The following is a 20,912-nucleotide window of genomic DNA, read 5'->3' on the forward strand; positions in this document are numbered from 1 at the left end:
AGTTTGTGGGCTTAATAGTAGTATGATGGACATGTAAGGGCTCTGGCTCGTCCTTTGACATTTCTCATTGATAAAGGGAAATCTATGTGTCAAGTGATAATTCTAGGACTCTAAATTTCACTTGCAAATCAGGCTTAGACTTAACTTTCACAATTTGAAAGAATTATGTAAAAGCTGGCCATGTGCGTGTTTTCTTTTTGTTTCACTGAGTAAAGTTTCCAGCCCATCAAGAAGATGTTGTTGGCACTCTAATGTTCATTCATTTTTGTAAACACCACTTGAATGTAATCTTATTTTCATGCTGCCATATGTTGTGTTCACTGCTGTAACCCCAATGCCTAGAGCAGGGCCTGGTCGCGAACAGATGCTCAATGAATTTTTCTTAAATTAATGACCGTGTTGAGGGACTGTTGTGTTTTAGGCACTCTGCAAGGCATTTGGAAATATTGGGAAAGTACATTAAGGGTGTGTGACCTGAAGAACCCCAAAATCGAGCAGGGAGAAAAAAAAATAAACAGCAAATGACAATTGTTTAACAAGTGAGGAGTTGTGGGGACCTGGATGCTGGGAAGGATTGCAGTCAGGAAGACTTCATGGAGGTGGTGGTGACAATTACATTCCATGTAATCTGTTCTTCTTCGAAGGGCGTTGGGGGCAGTGGGAGTGCTTAGCTCTCTTTACAGGCAATAAGAGAGTTCTTTGTCTGTAGGAATTTAGGAACAATAGACCCCGCATGATGGCTCATGCCTATAATCCCAGCACTTTTGGCAGCCAAGGTGGGTGGATCACGAAGTCAGGAGTTCGAGAACAACCTGACCAACCTTGTCTCTATTAAAAATACAAAAATTAGCCAGGCATGATGGTGCGTGCCTGTAGTCCTAGCTGTTGAGGAGGCTGAGGCAGGAGAATTGCTTGAACGCCGCAGGCAGAGGTTGCAGTGAGCCTGAGATCGTGCTCCAGCCTGGGTGACACAGCGAGACTCAGTCTGAAATAAAAAAAAAGAACAGTAATAAAATTGACTATTAAAGCCAGTCTGTGCTTTTATTATCCCTATGCAGGGGATAATTCTGAAGTAAGACTGTGATAAAACACTCCTGGCTGGGCACGGTAGCTCATGCCTGCAATTCCAGCACTTTGGAAGGCTGAGGCGGGTGGATCACCTGAGGTAAGGTGTTCGAGACCAGCCTGGCCAACATGGTGAAACCCCATCTCTACTAAAAATACAAAAATTAGCCAGGCATGGTGGCAGGCACCTGTAATCCTAGCTACTTGGAAGGCTGAGGCAGGAGAATCGCTTGAACCCGGGATGCAGAGGTTGCAGTGAGCTGAGATTGCGCCATTGCACTTGGGCGACAAGAGCTAGACTTCGTCTCAAAAAAACAAACAAACAAACAAACAAAAACCAAAAAACACTCCTTTCCCCAATCCCTTTGAGATACTTGCAGAGGCAATCATCTCTTTGAAAGTAGAGACTTCGCAGGCGCAGTGGCTCATGCCTGTAATCACAGCACTTTGGGAGGCTGAGGTGGGTGAATCACAAGGTCAGGAGTTTGAGACCAGCCTGGCTAACATGGTGAAACCCCATCTCTACTAAAAATACAAAAAATTAGGCTGGGCGTGGTGGCAGGTGCCTGTAATCCCAGCACTTTGGGAGGCTGAGGCGGGCAGATCACTTGAGGTCAGGAGTGCATGACCAGCCTGGCCAACATGGTGAAACCCTATCTCTAAAAAATAAATAAATAAATAAATAAATAGCCAGGCGTAGTGGCAGGTGGCTGTAATCCCAGCTACTCAGGAGGCTGAGGCAGGAGAATTGCTTGAACCCAGGAGGCAGAGGCTGGAGTGAGCTGAGATGGTACTACTGCACTCCAGCCCAGGCGACAGAGTGAGACTCTTGTCTCAAAAAAAAAAAAAAAAAGGCCCCAGTGCGGTGGCTCACACCGGTAATCCCAGCATTTTGGGAGGCCGAGGTGGGTGGATCACCTGAGGTCAGGAGTTCAAGACCAGCCTGACCAACATGGAGAAACCCTGTCTCTACTGAAAATACAAAATTAGCCAGGCGTGGTGGCACATGCCTGTAATCCCAGCTACTTGGGAGGCTGAGGCAGGAGAATCGCTTGAACCCAGGAGGTCGAGGTTGCAGTGAGCTGAGATCATACCACTGCACTCCAGCCTGGGCAACAAGAGTGAAGCTCCATCTCAAAAAAAAAAAAAAAAAAAAAAAAAAAGGTAGAGCCTTCTGGCTTGGTAATAATTTTACAGATGTGTTAGATGTGTTGTATTAAACAAAACGAAACACTAAAACAGCCTTAACTGTGAATACACATACAATCCAAGATAACCCCAGGAAAAAAGAAAATATGTTTTCTGTAACTCTCAGAAGTTTAGAAAAGCTTTTCTTTTCTCATTCTTTCAAAGCAAGATGATCTTTTTAAACATCTGCTGCATCTTAAAATTGATACTTTCTTGGGTCAGCCTCATGTACCATCACACTTCTATTATCAAAGAATGACCTTTCATTTGTTGAGAGATAATTTTTATGAAAAATTGATGTTGAATTCTACCATGTTCCTTTTCAGTGTCCTAGTCTGATCTACCACGGGATTATTGTTATATAGTTCTTTTATTCCTAGACTTAAACAAAACAAAAACCTTTCTTGTACCAGCCAATGGTGTCCCAAAATTCATAACTCAGTGCTCATCATTCTCTGTTGAAATTTTATCTTCTCAGTGTTGTGCAATATTTTGGATGTTGTCCATATTATAGGCTAGTCGGGATCTGCCACGTTGTATTTTTCAGGTATGTATTTTTCAGGAGGTGGAAAATTAGTCTCAATATCTAAATCAAACAAAAAGTCAGTTTATGAAAGTTCTGAATTCCTTAGGATAAATTTTTGTTCTTTGAAGGCTATGACTTACCAAATGGTACCTAATGCTGTGTGGATAGCCATGCTCACCAAAGTAGCTTATTTACCCGGCAGGATTGAGACCATTGATTTTTGTAGAGTAAGTCATAACAGCTTATTACCATTCCATTATGCTGAGCATAGAACTAATAGGAGAACATCTATGAGGTCAGGGATCAGAAGTAGACTTCAGAACGTATTATTCAAAAAAAGGATGCGATGGAGAACATTTACAGAGGCCTGTGGGTAAAGCAAAGTCTTCAAGAGAAGATAACAAAGGATGAAACAATGGTGCTGTGTAACTTTCTAGTGAGTGAGATTTTGTGAATGTAATCTATAGCTAACGTAATTTACTCGTCAAAATTTAGCTGACTGCAACATGCAGACACCTTTTGAGCTTCCTCTAATTTTCTCTTACTAGGGTTTTACATATTTAGCTCAACTAATTGAATCAGAAGATGCAGGAACATTGTTGGAATGTTTGAATCTCATTTAATGCTTCATATTGGGATGAGGCACTCTGAAGGCAGAAAGGCCAGTTGAGACACAACTGCTGGGGAGGGGCAGGAGGCTGTGGCCTTTCCTATAAGACAGTTCAGGGCCATTCGAAGCCAGGGAGACCTGACAGAGATCTGAGAATTACACAGTAAGTGAAATGGAACAATTTTTCTACTGTTTTAGCTATTATCCAGAGCCCATGTTAGACCCTTAACTGGCCTTGGAGTGAACTTGCCATTTGAATAATTTGGGAGCTTTAGGCAGTAAAAACCGGAAGAATATACCTGGAAAAGCAGGTTTGAATGCGAGGATTTAGTTATATCAAGATTAAATTGGGGCTGGTTGCAGTGACTCACACCTGTAATCTCAGCACTTTGGGAGGCGGAGGTGGGTGGATCCCTTGAGGTCAGGATTTCGAGACCAACCTGACTAACATGGCAAAACTCTGTCTCTACTAAAAATACAAAAATTAGCCAAGCATGTTGGTGTACGCCTGTAAGCCCAGCTACTTGGGAGGCTGAGGCAGGAGAATCACTCGAACCCGGGAGGCAGAGGTTGCAGTGAGCCAAGATGGGGCCATTGCACTCCAGCCTAGGCGGCAAGAGTGAGGTTTACACTGTGGTAGTCATTGAGAGGTGTAAAGTAAATAAAATAGAACCCTCACTTTCAAGTGACAGCTCTAGAGAGCCTATATCCAGAAGGCTCTAGAACCTGCAAACTTCAAAAGAACCCCGGCAATGCGTGAAATAAGTTTACAGTAAATATTACTTAATTGCTCATTTAGTCATCAAATAGCCATTGTTTGGGTGGAAATTGGGGAAGAAAATGTGTTGCTTAAGAACATGATAAGGAGTGGTCAGACAAATTGAAGGATTACTGGGAAGAATTGTGTCCAGAAAACAGAGGGAAGAGATAATTTCCAGAAGGAAAGGGTGGGTCAACTGTATCACATGCCACAGAGAAGCCAAGTGAAGATAAGCTTACAAAAGTGAGTAGCAGTGATATGGAGGTAATTGGTGACCTTTAGGAGAACTGATTAGTGGGAGTGGTATGGAGGAAAGCCTGTTTGCAGGAAGTTAAGGAGTAAAGCTGACTCTTCTAAGACTCTTTAGAAAGAGAAGGGGCATGTATGAGATAAAGGAGGGCAAAATATGGGACAGATTTCCTCAGTTTGTAATTGTGTGAAATTGCAAAACTTATTTACTTACTCTGTGCTTCAATTTCCTTGTCTGTAAAACGATGGATGATACTAGTAGCTCTTATTTGAGAGAAGCAAATGAGTTAACACCGTTATATGCAGTAGATTCTTATTAGATTGATATCTTAAAAGAAGTACAGTAAAAATGCAATTGTAATGTAAAGAGCAATTCCAGTTTCTTTGCTTGCAAGTATTTCTCTTTTTTATTTATTTTTAATTGTTATTAAAAAACAATGTGAAACTTACTATCTTTACTATTTCTAAGTACACTATTCAGCAGTGTTAAGTATATTCACATCGTCGTGCAACCAATCTCCAGAACCTTTCATCTTGCAAAACTGAAATTCTATACCCACTAACCAACAACTCACCATTTCCCGCTCCCCTCAGCTCCTGGCAACCACCATGCTCCTTTCTGTCTCTGAGTTTCAGGACTCCGTATACTTCCTGTGATGGAATCACACCATATTTGTTTTTGTGTAACTGGCTTATTTCACTTAGCATGATGTCTTCCAGGTTCATCCATGTTGTAGATGCATCAGACTTTTCTTTTTAAAGGCTGAATAATATTCCATTGTATGTATACGTCACATTTTGTTTTTCCATTCATCCAATGATTGACATTTAGGCAGCTTCCACCTTTTGGCTATTGTGACTAATGCTCTGTGAAGAAGGGTGTATAAATAACTATTTCTCTTTTTTAAACTAGTGATGTTTACTCTTCTGCATGTGTGTGAGTCATGGCTGGTTTAAGGCAAGCACAAGAATGGATCTTGCAGGGGAGATGGAAGCTCTCAGGAGAGATCTACAAGACCACAGGTTGGAGACAGAGCTCAGAGACAGAAAAGCATTTTTCCTTTAGAACATAGAAGTACCATTCACAAGAGTACTGTGCTCCTGGCAGTATTTTCCAACAGAGAAGGGAAAGTCCTGTCTTCAGTTCATTTTAAACTTAAGTTGCTAGAGGACCTCAGGTGTGTCTCTCAGTGTGTTGATATCAAAACATTTTGCTTTACTGTGCAATTTATTTTTCCTTGTGTTGTATAGAGCAATGATAATGAGGGGCAGGAAGCCTCTAGATAGCTGAAGAGCCCATTACAGAAGTCCTGCTGTGAGTTAACTGCAAAGGTTAGATGAATCTAGGAACTGAGAGTGGGCCCCATCCCCTGCTGTGGCTGGTTAATTCCTGGTGTTTCCGGCATTTGTCCTATTTAATTCTTACTCCTTTTCCCAGTAGGAAATGATATCAGGCCGGGCGTCATGGCTCACACCTGTAATCCCAGCACTTTGGGAGGCCGAGGCAGGAGGATCACCTGAGGTCAGGCATTCAAGACCAGCCTGGCCAGCATTTGAAACCCCATCTCTACTAAAAATAGAAAAGTTAGCCAGGCATAGTGACAGGTGCCTGTAATCCCACTTACTTGGGAACTGAGGAAGGAGAATAGCTTGAACCCGGAAGGTGGAGGTTGCAGTGAGCTGAGATCGTGCCATTGCACTCTAGCCTGGGTGACAGAGCGAGACTGTTTCCAAAAAAAAAAAAAAAACCATTAAAGAAATGACATCAGAAGAGCAAAAATTAATACTGTGTCTTGTGGCTGTCTCTATTCAATTTTGAAAAATGTAGCTGTTCCTAAACCTACTGGGGAAAGAACTACATTTATTGCTGGGCACAATGGCTCATGGTTGTAATCTTAGCACTTTAGGAGGCTGAGGCAGGCAGATAACTTGAGGTCAGGAGTTTGAGACCAGCCTGGCTAACATGGTGAAACCCTGTTACTACTAAAAATACAAAAATTAGCTGGGTGTGGTGGTGCAAGCCTGTAACCCCAGCTACACGACAGGCTGAGAGGTAGAAGAATCACTTCAACCTGGGAGGCGGAGGTTGTAGTGGCTGAGATTGTACCACTGCCCTCCAACCTCAGTAAAAGAGTGAGACCCTGTCAAGAAAGAAACTATATTTATTCTGCCAGTCTCTAGAGAGAGAAGTTCTTTTTTTTTTTTTTTTTTTTTTTTTTTGAGACAGAGTCTCGCTCTGTTGCCCAGGCTGGAGTGCAGTGGTGTGATATCCGCTTACTGCAAGCTCTGCCTTCTGGGTTCATGCCATTTTCCTGCCTCAGCCTCTGGAGTAGCTGGGACTACAGGCACCCGCCACCATGCCCAGCTAATTTTTTTGTATTTTTAGTAGAGACAGAGTTTCACCATGTTAGCCAGGATGGTCTCGATCTCCTGACCTCGTGATCCGCCCACCTCAGCCTCCCAAAGTGCTGGGATTACAGGCGTGAGCCACCGCGCCTGAGGCGAGAGAAGTCCTTTGCCTGATAAAAGGGAGAACTGGGCTGGGTGCGGTGGCTCACGCCTGTAATCCCAGCACTTTGGGAGGCTGAGGCGGGTAGATCACAAGGTCAGGAGATTGAGACCATCCTGGCCAACATGGTGAAACCCTGTCTCTACCCAAAATACAAAAATCAGCTGGGCGTAGTGGCGCGTGCCTGTAATCCCAGCCATTCGGGAGGCTGAGGCAGTAGAATCGCCAGGGAAGTGGAGGTTGCAGTGAGCTGAAATCACACCACTGCACTCCAGCCTGATGACAGAGTGAGACTCTGTCTCAAAAAAAAAAAAAAAAAAAAAAGGTAGAACCGTATTACCCAGCAGAGTTGATGTTCCAGAAGTTTCTTCAGACCAGAGCAGAGTTCATAACTTACCTGCAAGGGAGCATGGTAATGTCACAGTTTACTCTTCAACTCTCTCAAGGTTTATTTTTATGTTTCTTAAGACAGTCTCTCTGTTGCCCAGGCTGGAGTGCTGTGGCACAATCATAGCTCACTGTAGCCCCAAATTCCTGGGTCCAGGGAGTCCTCCCGCCCCAGCTTCCTCAGTAGCTGGGACCACGGTTGCATGCCACTAAGCCCAGCTAATTTAGTTTTATTTTCAGTAGAGATGAGGTCTCATTATGTACCCCAGGCTGGTCTTGAACTCCTGGCCTCAAGTGATCCTCCTGCTTCAGCCGCTTTCCAAAGTGCTGGGATTATAGGCATGAGCCATAGTGTCTATCTTCTCTTTAGGTTTTATGAACAAATTAGCTTTGATTTCTCCTAGGTGACTCGATATTGAATAAGCTAATGCAGAACCATGTGCACAGTAGACTGGGACTGCCATTTCTAGATGAAAAGAAAGAAAGGAGGGGGAAAGGAGAATTTTTTTTTTTTTTTTGGGGGGGACGGAGGCTTGCTCTGTCGCCCAGGCTGGAGTGCAGTGGTGCGATCTCGGCTCACTGCAAGCTCCACCTCCCAGATTCACGCCATTCTCCCGCCTCAGCCTCCCTAGCAGCTGGGACTACAGGTGCCTGCCACCACACCCGGCTAATTTTTTTGTATTTTTTGTAGAGACAGGGTTTCACTGTGCTAGCCAGGATTGCTTCGATCTCCTGACCTCATGATCTGCCCTCCTCAGCCTCCAAAAGTGCTGGGATTACAGGCGTGAGCCACCGCGCCCCGCAGGAGAATACATTTTTACAGCCACCTTTTTCTATGGTCTACTTAGTGATCATAATGGATTCCACCCCCCGGAACTAGATGCTAGTCTATGGCCCCCTCCCTCATTCAGATGTTTTGGGAACACCTCTCATGTTCTGCTGCTTCCACCCTGGATTCTCAGGGTCACCTCCCACTCTTTCAGATCTCCTTCCCTGGTTGTCTTCAGCCATATGCCTCATCCCAACTCCTTTGAACTTTTTTTTTACCCAGTTCCTGGTTCCTTTAGATGCACGAACAGTAACAGTCTGCTGAGTTATGTGAAGGATGTTGTGTATCACTGCCACCAGCGTTTCTAAAGCTCCCGCTCTTCACATTCTCTGTCCCAGAAGGGACTCTCAATGCTGAAGGTAAATCGCTTCGTGTGAGAATGGGGGCCTCTTGTTTGGGAGAGTCTGCTTGGCCTTTGAACACAGAAGCATAAACTTCAGGACATTACTTAGGCTTCTCAGTTAAAATGGGGCAGGATTCTGCTGATGTATTGTCTTGCCTTTTACCATTTTATTTATTTATTTATTGAATTCTATTTTGTTTTTTTGAGATGGAGTCTTGTCTCTGCTGCCTAGGCTGGAGTGCAGTGGTGTGATCTCGGCTTACTGCAGCCTCCGCTTCCCGGGTTCAAGGGATTCTTCTGCCTCAGCCTCCCGAGTAGCTGGGACTACAGGCATGCGCCACCACACCTGGCCAATTTTTGTATTTTTAGTAGAGACAGGGTTTCACCATGTTGGCCAGGCTGGTCTCGAACTCTTGATCTCATGATCTGCCTCCCTCGGCCTCCCAAAGTGTTGGGATTACAGGCCTGAGCCACCGCGCCTGACCTATTTTATTTTATTTTCGAGACAGAGTCTTGCTCAGTTACCTAGGCTGGAGCTCAGTAGCGTGATCTCGGCAACCTCTGCCTCCCGGGTTCCAGTGATTCTTGTGCCTCAGCACCCCCAGTAGCCAGGATTACAGGTGCCAACTACCACGTCTAGCTAATTTTTGTATTTTTAGTAAAACAGGGGTTCACTATGTTAGCCAGGCTGGTCTTGAACTCCTGACCTCAGGTGATCTGCCCACCTTGGCCTTCCAAAGTGCTGGAATTATAGGCGTGAGCCACCGTGACCTGCTGCCATTTTATATTAAAATGTTGGCCGGGCGCGGTGGCTCAAGCCTATAATCCCAGCACTTTGGGAGGCCGAGACGGGTGGATCACGAGGTCAGGAGAGCGAGACCATCCTGGCTAACACGGTGAAACCCCGTCTCTACTAAAAAAAAAATACAAAAACTAGCCGGGCGAGGTGGCGGGCGCCTGTAGTCCCAGCTCCTCGGGAGGCTGAGGCAGGAGAATGGCGTAAACCCGGGAGGCGGAGCTTGCAGTGAGCTGAGATCCGGCCACTGCACTCCAGTCCGGGCGACAGAGCGAGACTACGCCTCAAAAAAAAGAAAAAAGAAAAAAGAAAAAAAAAAAAAAGTTAAATGCTCTTTGGACACGCAGCAAGATGGAGGCCAGGTCTGAACTTAGGCTCAACCTATTCTTCCAGTTCTGACTGAATGTCATCACACTCAAAAGGCAAGTATTTTTTTGTCTTGGTAGGTTTTTAAATGTTGGTTGAAAAAGCTAAATAGAAGTGACTTTTTCAGAATTATAACTTGTGAGAAACAACTGGTCCTGGTGGATAAAGCCTAGACTCAGAATCAATAGACCAGGATTGTATTTCCCCTTGTTCAAATATCTGTGCGGTCTCTGAGGTAAACAGAGCAACACTTTCCCTAAATGTAAATATTTTCGGCAGATGGGGATTTTTAAAAGCTTGTGGCTCGTCTGGGCAAAGGATTTTTATTTCTTCTTTCTGAAATTTTATGAAAGAATGGGAGAAAAGAATGGGGAAAAAAACCAAAACAAATCCAGAGCAATTAGAAAGAAGAAGATCCCAGTGATTACAGGCAGGGGAAGGGGGCATTGGGGGCTGACAGGTACCCAGGGCATGGAGGGAGAGAAGATAGAATTCCAGATAAGACCAGGAAGCAAGACTTTGCTTCTTCAGCCAGTGTGTGTTGGTTTTACTTGACTGGCAGTGCAGATTATGAAAAAACAAACCTTGAGATACTGGAAACCAGATCCCAACCTTTTCTTGTTTTTTTCTTTCTTCTTTTTTGTTTTTTTGTCTTTTGAGACGGAGTTTCCCTCTTGTTGCCCAGGCTGGAGTGCAGTGGCACAGTCTCGGCTCACCGTAACCGCTGCCTCCCGGGTTCAAGCGATTCTCCTGCCTCAGCCTCCCTAGTAGCTAAGATTACAGGGATGTGCCACCACGCCTGGCTGATTTTGTATTTTTATTTTTTTATTTTTTTTTGAGACGGAGTCTTGCTCTGTCGCCCGGGCTGGAGTGCAGTGGCAGGATCTCAGCTCACTGCAAGCTCCGCCTCCCGGGTTCACGCCATTCTCCTGCCTCAGCCTCCCGAGTAGCTGGGACTATAGGCGCCCGCCACCTCGCCCGGCTAATTTTTTGTATTTTTTAGTAGAGACGGGGTTTCACCGTGTTAGCCAGGATGGTCTCGATCTCCTGACCTCGTGATCCACCCGTCTCGGCCTCCCAAAGTGCTGGGATTACAGGCTTGAGCCACCGCGCCCGGCTGATTTTGTATTTTTAGTAGAGATGGCATTTCTCCATGTTGTTCAGGCTGGTCTCGAACTCCTGACCTCCGGTGATCCACCTGCCTTGGCTTCCCAAAGTGCTGGGATTACAGGCATGAGCCACCGTGCCTGGCAATCCCAACATTTTCTACTTCAAAATGGACTCAAGTTCTGTCTGGTCTGGTAGATTTTCCCTGGACTTTTATCTCTTGCTTCCTCCATCTTCCCACTGCATTTGGTGGCCCAGTTCATACTGATTACAAACTTTTCTCCCTAAATAGAACTTTTCCTCTGCTTCCCTCTCCTACTATGGTTTACCTGTTCAATTGATTTTGTCCTTTGAGCCTTGGCCAATAGATTCCTGTATGAAGTAAATTTATGCTAAAGGTTTAATAGCTACGTATTTTATCAAGGGGCTTTGATACGTAAGAGACCAAGCTATGGTGGGGATTTGAGTCTGTAGACAAGCAGACTTACTGAAATATATTCAGTAGTAAGAATTTTCTTTTTTTTTTGAGACAGAGTCTTCGCTCTGTCGCCCAGGCTGGAGTGCAATGGCAGGATCTCGGCTCACTGCAAGCTCCACCTCCTGGGTTCACCCCATTCTCTTGCCTCAGCCTCCCAAGTAGCTGGCACTACAGGCCCCCACCACCATGCCCAGCTAATTTTTTTGTACTTTTTAGTAGAGACGTAGTTTCACCATGTTAGCCAGGATGACCTTGATTTCTGGACCTCGTGATCCACCTGCCTTGCCTCCCAAAGTTCTGGGATTACAGGTGTGAGCCACCGCACCTGGCCTCAGAATTGTTTTAAAAATGCAGAGTTTTCTATGACTCAATTTTAGAGGTTTTCATTAAGTATTAGAGCAGGAAAGGACCAATACTGGTCACATTCTAACGAAGTTTTTTTTATGAATTGATACATACCCAATTTGTTGATACCTCTTAAAGTGAGAGAAGGTAAAGAAAGCTCCTGAGATTGTGCTTGTCTTGATCAAGAAGGTCTTGGCACACTGACTTGCTGAGATGAATGAGTTTGGCATTTGGCTATAATCTCAGAATGTTCCGAATTTAGTAGATTGGGGATTGTTTGTGTTCCCAGGTTAATTGCTTATTTAGCTGGCATTCATTTGGGTCTGCTAGTCCATTTGTTAATTCTGAAAGTTGTTGGACATTTGTTAAATGAAAACAAATATATTTGGAGAAATCCAGCTTCCCAAGTAGCCACATTAGTAGGAATTAAGTAGATACAAAGTAATGGTTTAAGAAATGATAGTCTTTTGTATGGCAAGATAAAAGCAAAATGTCTTTTAGAAGGAACAATTCAAATTAATTGATTAATTTGTAAAGTCTATTACTCTCTTTTGGCCGAATACTTGTGTATCTCTGAGAATATAGATGAGGTAAAGAGGTAATTAAGACATTTATTTAATATTTGTATGACAACTGTGGAAGATATGTAATTGTTATTTTCCTATTGATCATAAAATAAAAAATAAGAGAGGTTTGAAAACATTTTGATTAGAATCACTTAGACTTTTCTGTCCCTATACGAAGTGTACCAGATTGAGGCATTTTCCTAGTAAATACACGAAGTCTTATTTAGTTAATTATTATGCTTGAAGATAATACTAAAGAAAGTTGAAGATAAAACTAAAACTGTTTCTCATGGTGTTTCTGGCCTTCAGTAATTTAAGGCTTTTATTTTGATTATGTGTTTTTTGTTTTCAGAGATTGTATTTACCATCTAGAAGCATATCAAGCTCATCACAAAAATGTATACAAAACAGCAGCTTAATTTAACTTGAGATTCAATATTGGCCCCTTTACCTAAAGCACCTGATTTTTGAGTACCAGTTGTGACCATCTATTGACACATGCTAGGAGTATATGCTAGTTTTTGTAATGAGAGGATAAATAAAAGGGCTCTTAGAATTATTAGACAATATTTTCTTTTCGGCTTTTTCCAGAGAAAAATGAAGACGAGACTTTGTTCTATTTCATCAAGTCCTTGACGCCTTCTCCCAGCTGGTCAGGTTTTTTTTATGTGGCATTTAAACCTTGAGTTGTTATGAGTCAACAAATGGACAACAGCAAATGTTCAGCCATCTTATTGGTGTTAAGCCTAGCAAATAGGCAAAGTATATGGATACACCAAATGCATAAACAAGTTTTCATGAGCCAAGGATTCCAAATAAGCCCAGCAGCTGCCAGTTATGTCCTTAAGAATATAGAAGTGCCCCTCCTCATCCTCTAATCTTTTATTGCCCCAGTTTGGGCAATGTCAGCTGTAAGATTTACAGATTTAGGGCTCTGGTATAACAAGTTGCCTCTTAGAACTTTTCAGCTCTAAGAGCTTCTTCTTAGCCAGCTAAACAGAGATATAGAAACATATTTATGCTTTCCATATATAATTCTTGAGTCATTTACAACATCAGTGGTGAGCTTAAATATCACACACACACACACACATTATAACATATAAATTACACATACACACACATTATAACATAAATTACACACACACACACACACACACACACACACACACACGTCTCTATCTGTATCTCCCTAAGACATTGATGCAAATACTCATCAGTAAACCATGATAATTTTCAGAAGAGGCTGCCTTTGACTGGTAAACTCATATTGGTACCTGGAGCACAAAACTCCTAGAGCTACGCTAGTTTTATAGTCTGAGCTTAATAAGCAATACCCTTAGGGTAATGAAAATCAGTTCCTCCTCTGCTCCCTGATAACATCAATCCTTTTTGTATCTGTACGATTTTTCTCTTATTCTTCTCCCCCAAATTTCCCCCTTAAAATTGTGGCATTGGAAATAATGGTTTTATGTTTTGGGGGACTGTTACTTTCTAGTTGAAATTGAATATCTATGGGTCACTATTCAGTGCTGAACTTGATATGAGAAACATTTCCTGGTAAATCAATAAAACCAGCTTTATGTTTCCCTACAGATAATCAAGTGGCAGGTAGAAGGGGCATCTGACCTAGTTGCTCCTCTAACTGCTTTTGATCAAAAGAAATTGGTAAACCACTCAGTCTATAAATCCTTTTTTCTGTGATTCTGTAGTGTCAGGACAACATTTCCATGGGTACTTTACTTATACGGAGAAACAAAACCTAAATCTCGAACCGCCATTTATAAAACCCACAAACTCCTGGGCTGTCATTTGGGTTGCAGACTTGAAGCTCCCTTTCTGGTTGTGTTCTCTGGAGTGGGTTGTGTTCTCTGGAGTGGGTGAATGCCTGTCTGATGGGGATGCATTTTAAAGGCGAGACAGATTTAAGGGTATAATTTAGTGACATTTTGCTGACTGCATTTCTCTCTATATGCATGTGTCTTCATATATTTCACTATTTTACCAATACTCAGTTACCTCAGCCTACTTGAGGCAGGCACCACAATTTTGGGACTGTTTCTTATATACATAATGACTCAATAAAGGTGTCTCATTACAACATTAGTCATTCTGTTAACTTGTGCTATTTTTTGACTGTGTATATAAATCGGTGTATATTTAACAAGTGAGCTGACCAAATGCCATTAAATGAGTTGCCCTTATTTTGTTTTTTTTCCTGCTCCAATTTTAAGTTTTCAAAGAAATCCAGCGTGTAACTACCACTTTTAAGTCTCCACTTTTTAATTTTGAATACCAAATATGGCAGAGTTATTCAGGTGGCCAAGTAGACTTTTTCTGACCTGGAATGTGGTTTACTAGTGTTACACTTAAAAAAAAAAAAAAAGACAAAAAGTGGATGTCCGTATTTGCTGTTTTAGGATAGCATAAGACTTTTAGATTTCCCAAAGATCATTCTAAAAGTCTGATATGCAGCTGTCTGCATCTACGTTTTTAGCATCATCCCCGTATTCGTATTTAAGTGACCCTGAAACACAATGCAGAGAGAGGTCACTGTGGGTTAATCTTTGGACACTTCATATCTGTCTGGCACCAGCATCTGTAGTTTATTTTACATTGTTCCTTAAAACTAGAAATAAAATTCTCTTAAACCTGATGATAGGGGAATGTTTACTAAGATAGTTTTCCTTCCATTTGCACAGTTTTAAAGCTGGAGCTAAAGCAACACATGGGATTAAAAAAAAAAAAATCTGTCATCCAAAAAGTAATTCATGGCACTGGTAAGGTTGAAGTAACCTCAGGGCCTCATGTTCTGTGGCGGAATGTGCATCAAGGTGTATTCCTTTTATTAGGAACATATTATATCCATGTACTTTAATATGAGTGGCAGATATCAATTAGCAGAGGCTTATTGGGGAGAAAGAATAATTTTTGTGTGTGCCTGTACATTTAGGCGAAGGCATTATGAGTTGTAGGTTTCCATGGCACAACCCAAAATTCAAAGGAGATGCCTTTTAAGAAATATAGTGGTGATGGAGTCTGGGTAAGAAAATCCTGTGTTGAAAGTTGAGCAGACCACAGTCATTTATATGCAGTCAAAGAACTTTTGGTACTGCAATGTAGGGCATATAATCTTATTACAAAGCCCTTTAAAATCAATAAAAAATAAAAAATAAAAACATCCTTAAAAATGTGGTAGCATTGAGTTCATTCTTTTGTTTTTTAAATCTATTTTCAATTACATTATTCCATTTAAATGTACCACAATGGCTTTTATTTAAAAGATACTTCTCTTCTATGTATATATTCACAGCTGTCAGAAATATGTGTCATTCTTTGTCTTACAAATCCCTGTTCTCAGCCATTTCAGAGCCTAATCCTTGAGTCGGCCATTTTGTTGAAAGGCAGTTAAAGAAACAGACTGTCAGCCAGGTCTGGTTCTTGCTGAAGAAATGTCATTTCTGTACTCAGTGTGAGCTTTAGTTCCAGATTTTTGAATGATGTAAAAATTAAGGTCAGGGAATCAAATATAAAAAATACATCTTGCAGGCAGAGACTTCATTAGCATCCACTCATCAGTCTCCCAAATCTAGGAGCTGGGAGACCATCGTACTGTTATCCTGCTGATATTGAGTTGATAGCAAGTTTAATGGAACAGGCTGGCAGTTGTGAAGGGCAGCTGATAATGATGGTGCAAGCTCAACGAAAAAGTTGAGTAAAATCTGCAGGAGATGTTTTCTATCATTTGGCCTTGTTCTGTTGGCTGTTGGCATTTGCTTGGCAAGAGGGAGGTGTTCTTATCTCCCCAGCTAGAGAGATTTTAAATGTGCTTAAAAACACCGAGTGTGCACTTCTGTTACTGCCTCTTCTTAACAAGACCAGTGGAAGCAGGGCAATTGTGTATTGAATAGGAAAATCCACTCAAACTGATAACATTCAGGTAAACCTGAAAACAGTTTGCATTTTCTGGTAATTAAATTAAAAGAAGGCGGTTGACTATCAGAAGCCCTTTTTCCTCGTGTAGTAAATGAGCACATAATCTTAAAAAATGAGGTAACCTCAAATATTTTTTTCTTCCGGATTAATGATACGTTTTGATTTTTAAACTTCTATGTGAAGTTTGATGAGTGCTTTTATATAATTAGGTAGCATCTTAAAACATATGATTGGCCATGTTTCTGCCTTGTAGAGTTTATGAGAGGAAAGTTGGCCAAACAACAGGGCTAATTTTACTAATTAAAGTCGTGCTGCCCAAGTGGGTTAACATGATATAGATGTTTGGTTTTAATAGAGCTTGGAAAGGGTACTGAGTCCTAAAATGTTCTGTTTGGAAAGCTTTGGTCTATAAAATTTGCCTTTAACACGGCTGATGACCCTTAATTAGAATGATAAATTGTACTTGCTGGTGTGATGTCTTTTTGAGAAGAAGCAATACTGGTGTGCCTAAGTATTGTGGTTTTTAGTGTATTAAGATACCTTTTTTCTGGGCATGGCATTTCTGAGTACCTGTCTTTTCTGCTCTGTTTCAGGTGTGAATCATGGCAATACAGTGGAAGACGGTGATTTACTGCTTTTGAGGGCATGCATGTATATGATTAACGGATGGAAGTGCAGGACTCCAAGATTTACTTCTTTCCCTTTCCAGCAGAGTTACCTGGGAGGAGTGAGTAATGGGGTAATTTGTAATACCACAGGTCCCTTTTCAGGAGACCAGTAATCAAAACAGGAAGATGAAATTAAGAAGATTTCAACTGGAAGAATACAACTTTTGCTACTTTCTGGGTATACCTCTTAATTGCAAGCAGGAGAGTCTTCAGAGTTGTCCTGTTTTTTTTTTTTTTTTTTCCCCATGGAGATTTTCTTTTTTTTTTTTTTTTTTTTTTTTTTTTTTGTTGAGACGGAGTTTCGCTCTGTCGCCCAGGCTGGAGTGCAGTGGCCGGATCTCAGCTCACTGCAAGCTCCGCCTCCCGGGTTTACGCCATTCTCCTGCCTCAGCCTCCCGAGTAGCTGGGACTACAGGCGCCCGCCACCTCGCCCGGCTAGTTTTCTGTATTTTTTTTAGTAGAGACGGGGTTTCACCGTGTTAGCCAGGGTGGTCTTGATCTCCTGACCTCGTGATCCGCCCGTCTCGGCCTCCCAAAGTGCTGGGATTACAGGCTTGAGCCACCGCGCCCGGCCTTTCTTTTTTTGTTTGAGACGGAGTTTCGCTGTTGTTACCCGGGCTGGAGTGCAGTGGTACGATCTCGGCTCACTGCAACCCCTGCCACCCCACTCCCTGGGTTCAACCGATTCTCCTGCCTCAGCTTCCCAAGTAGGTGGGATTATAGGCGCCCGCCACCATGCCTGGCTAATTTTTGTATTTTTAGTAGAGATGGGGTTTTACTGTGTTGGCCAGGCTGGTCTTGAACTCCTGACTTCAGGTGATCCACCCACCTCAGCCTCCCAAAGTGCTGGGATTACAGGAGTGAGACACCATGCCTGGCAAATGTGAGCCACCACACCCAGCGGAGATTGTCATTAAAAATGTTAGTGATGTCAGTCCTGGTTACATCATGTAGACACCCTGCTAAATTTTATACATCTTTCCTCCATGCTTTCTGTTGTTGATATTCTTATATTGAGACATCAGAGAAACTTAGTGGCCTATTTGTAGAACTCAGTTTCTTTTTACAAGGTTAAAGAATTATCAAGAATTGGGAGTGGGCTGGGGGCAGTGCTCAACGCCTATAATCCCAGCACTTTGGATGGCCGAGGTGGGTGGATCAAGAGGTCAAGAGATCGAGACCATCCTGGCCAACATGGTGAGACCCTGTCTTTACCAAAAATGCAAAAATTAGCCAGGCGTGGTGGTGTGCACCTGTAGTCCCACTTACTTGGAAGGCTGAAGCAGGAAAATCACTTGAACCCAGGAGGCAGAGGTTGCAGTGAGCTGAGATTGCACCACCGCACTCCAGTCTGGGTGACACAGCAAGACTCTATCTCAAAAAAAAAAAAAAAAGAACTAGGAGTGTTGGCTGGGTGCGGTGGTGTCTCACACTTGTAATCCTAGCACTCTGGGATGCTGAGGCAGGTGGATCACTTGAGCCCAGGAGTTTGAGACCAGCCTGTGCAGCCTAACGAGACCTCGTCTCTGCAAATAATAAAAAAATTAGTTGGATGTGGTGATGCGGCCTGTGGTTCCAGGTTCTCTGTAGGGTGAGGTGGGAGGATCACTTGAGCTTGGGAGGTCGAGGCTGCAGTGAGCCAAGATTGCACTCCAGTCTGGGTGACAAAGTGAGACACTGTCTCAAAAAAAAAAAAAAAAAAAAGTGTAATGATAAATACAGCAACATTTTTAGGGTGGGGTGGAATGTACACAAAACGACTAGCCTGTGTTCATACTTAAAAAAGGTAACAAAGAACAAGAATTTCATACTTGAAAAAGTAAAAAAAGAACAAGAATCTGAATGCTATATCTGGCATTTAGTGTATCATCATCACTTCGGAATTGCATGCTGTGCAGAGCTTTCCTGTTGCGCCGAATGTGATGGGATCTTCCGACTTGTTATTGTTGGTGACATTAGATTCATGAAAACTGAGTAGCACCCATGATGTTTTTATGTTACAAATATTAATTTCAGCTTTGACTTTGGTGGTGACAGTAGACTTCTCATCTTAGAGATTACGATAAAATGTGAATAGTTCCAAGCTCTTCCTCCTCTCCCATCTATGCCAGGTGACTAAAACATTCCCATAAATAACTGGTACCCTTTTCATGGGACCTTTGGGTCCATGAGAGGTAAATATTGATGACTTTGACATTTTTTCATATGTGCACAGTTCAGGAGACACGATATCTCCGGATAACTAAAAGCAGGTGAACAAGTAGGCAGACAGCCACGGGCTCCCACTGAGCCTCGTAATTCACAGAGGTCCTGGCCTTGCTTCTGGACTTTGTGCAGGAAGTATCTCCCATAGGCAAAGGAATCTATTAAGTTTAGGTCCTCTAGGTATTTCTGTAGGCAAATCTCACTGGACTGGATCTGTGTTAGTCTGGCATTATAATGAGATGTTTTCTAAGGCAAATATGAGTCTCCTCCCCTACCCCTACGAAATTAAGGACTCTAGTACTACTACCAGGGTAATATTGTATAGTAGCGAAGTGCTTGGGAGCCGAATTCCCAGGTTTAAATCCCAGTTCTGTCGCCACTAGTGATGTGACCTTAACTGAATTATTTAACCTGTTTCAGCTTTAATTTCCTCAGCTAGAAGATGAGGATAATAATAATACTTATGTTTTCTTTTTTTTTTTAAGAATTAAATGAGAGCTATCCAATTGTGATTAGCCTGTTAGTAAAGATTTCTGAAATATTATTCATTAACCAGCTTTCAGGTATCCTGTGCTCATAGAGACTAACCTACAAAGCTGATGAGATCTTTTTTTTTTTTTTTTTTTTTGAGACGGAGTCTCGCTCTGTCGCCCAGGCTGGAGTGCAGTGGCGCGATCTCAGCTCACTGCAAGCTCCGCCTCCCGGGTTTACGCCATTCTCCTGCCTCAGCCTCCCGAGTAGCTGGGACTACAGGCGCCCACCACCTCGCCCGGCTAGTTTTTTTTTTTTTTTTTTAGTAGAGACGGGGTTTCACCGTGTTAGCCAGGATGGTCTCGATTTTCTGACCTCGTGATCCGCCCGTCTCGGCCTCCCAAAGTGCTGGGATTACAGGCTTGAGCCACCGCGCCCGGCCAAAGCTGATGAGATCTACAGCTTAAGAAAATTTTCTGTTTGGAGTATACACTCAGTTACATGAAAATCACGTATGGAAAAAGATGAGAATGTAGCACTGACTTTGCAAAACGTTTTAGCAAGTTTTATTTCGCTACTTGTCTTAAAAGTAATTTTTCTAGTTTTATGTAATGTGTGTAGTAGAAATGGGAATATTAGAATACTTACTTCATTGTATTGTCAAGCATTATTGGTAGCCCTAATTTATATATCCATTGTGCTGCAGTTTTAGTTGCAGAACTACCATCTGCAGGGATTATTATAGCACTTGAGGGGATGGAATTACTGCACTCTGTTTTGGGTAATTTTTTCACTAAGAAGTACGAGCACCATGAGATGGTACTTACCCATCTGTCTGTTGAAGCATTTGTATGTGTATTACCTGAGCACTTAGGCACACCACCGAGGGGGGATTTAAAATGGAAGGGAAAAAGGAAAAATTGAAAATAAAATAACATGATGGAAATAACAGATGCCTCTTTGCCAAGAATACCTAAACTACTCTTAAAAACAGACTTAATAGCCAGTACAAAACCATTCACTATTGCCTTTAAGAGACAAAGCTCAATCCACAAAGTTGAAAGTGAAGTTGTGAATCTCAAAATTTTCCAGGAAAGTGAAGCAGTACAGACTTCTAGGTCTCAAAATCAAGGGAGAAAAAGAGTCAGTTTTACAAAGTAACTTCTTAGATTGATTGTGAGCTGTCAATGTTTGACAGGTAGATCCTGAAACATTAAGTGATTAAATTCTTCAATGCTGCGCAGCCATATTGGTGGCCTCCGCTATTCTGAGCTTCTAAATTTGTGTATTGACACTTGGGAATTCACTAAATGAGCAGCAGAGAGCAGAGTGGAACATTTTGGCGTCAGCTTGAAATTTCCTAAAGAGAGCCAGTGGAAAGATGTTGAAATCAATTGAAATATTATTTATTGATTGCCTATGTTTTATAGCACCTAATAAATTGTCCAATCCCTTAAAAACACTCCATCTGCCTAATTCTCCATTTCCAGTTACAGCAGATACAAGGA

General features: G+C 42.3%; 1 long non-coding RNA gene across 1 annotated transcript in view; it reads left to right on the forward strand.

Annotated features, from left to right (window-relative positions):
• The window catches only part of LOC117086790, a 466,047-nt gene that overhangs the window by 233,988 nt on the left and 211,147 nt on the right, over positions 1-20,912 (forward strand). Inside the window, exon 5 of the long non-coding RNA XR_004438576.1 lies at positions 16,654-16,787. This is a non-coding gene — a long non-coding RNA (uncharacterized LOC117086790). The remainder of the gene's footprint in view (positions 1-16,653; positions 16,788-20,912) is intronic.

The sequence above is a fragment of the Trachypithecus francoisi genome, unplaced genomic scaffold (assembly GCF_009764315.1).
Source record: "Trachypithecus francoisi isolate TF-2019V2 unplaced genomic scaffold, Tfra_2.0 Lachesis_group10, whole genome shotgun sequence".
Lineage (NCBI taxonomy): Eukaryota > Metazoa > Chordata > Mammalia > Primates > Cercopithecidae > Trachypithecus > Trachypithecus francoisi.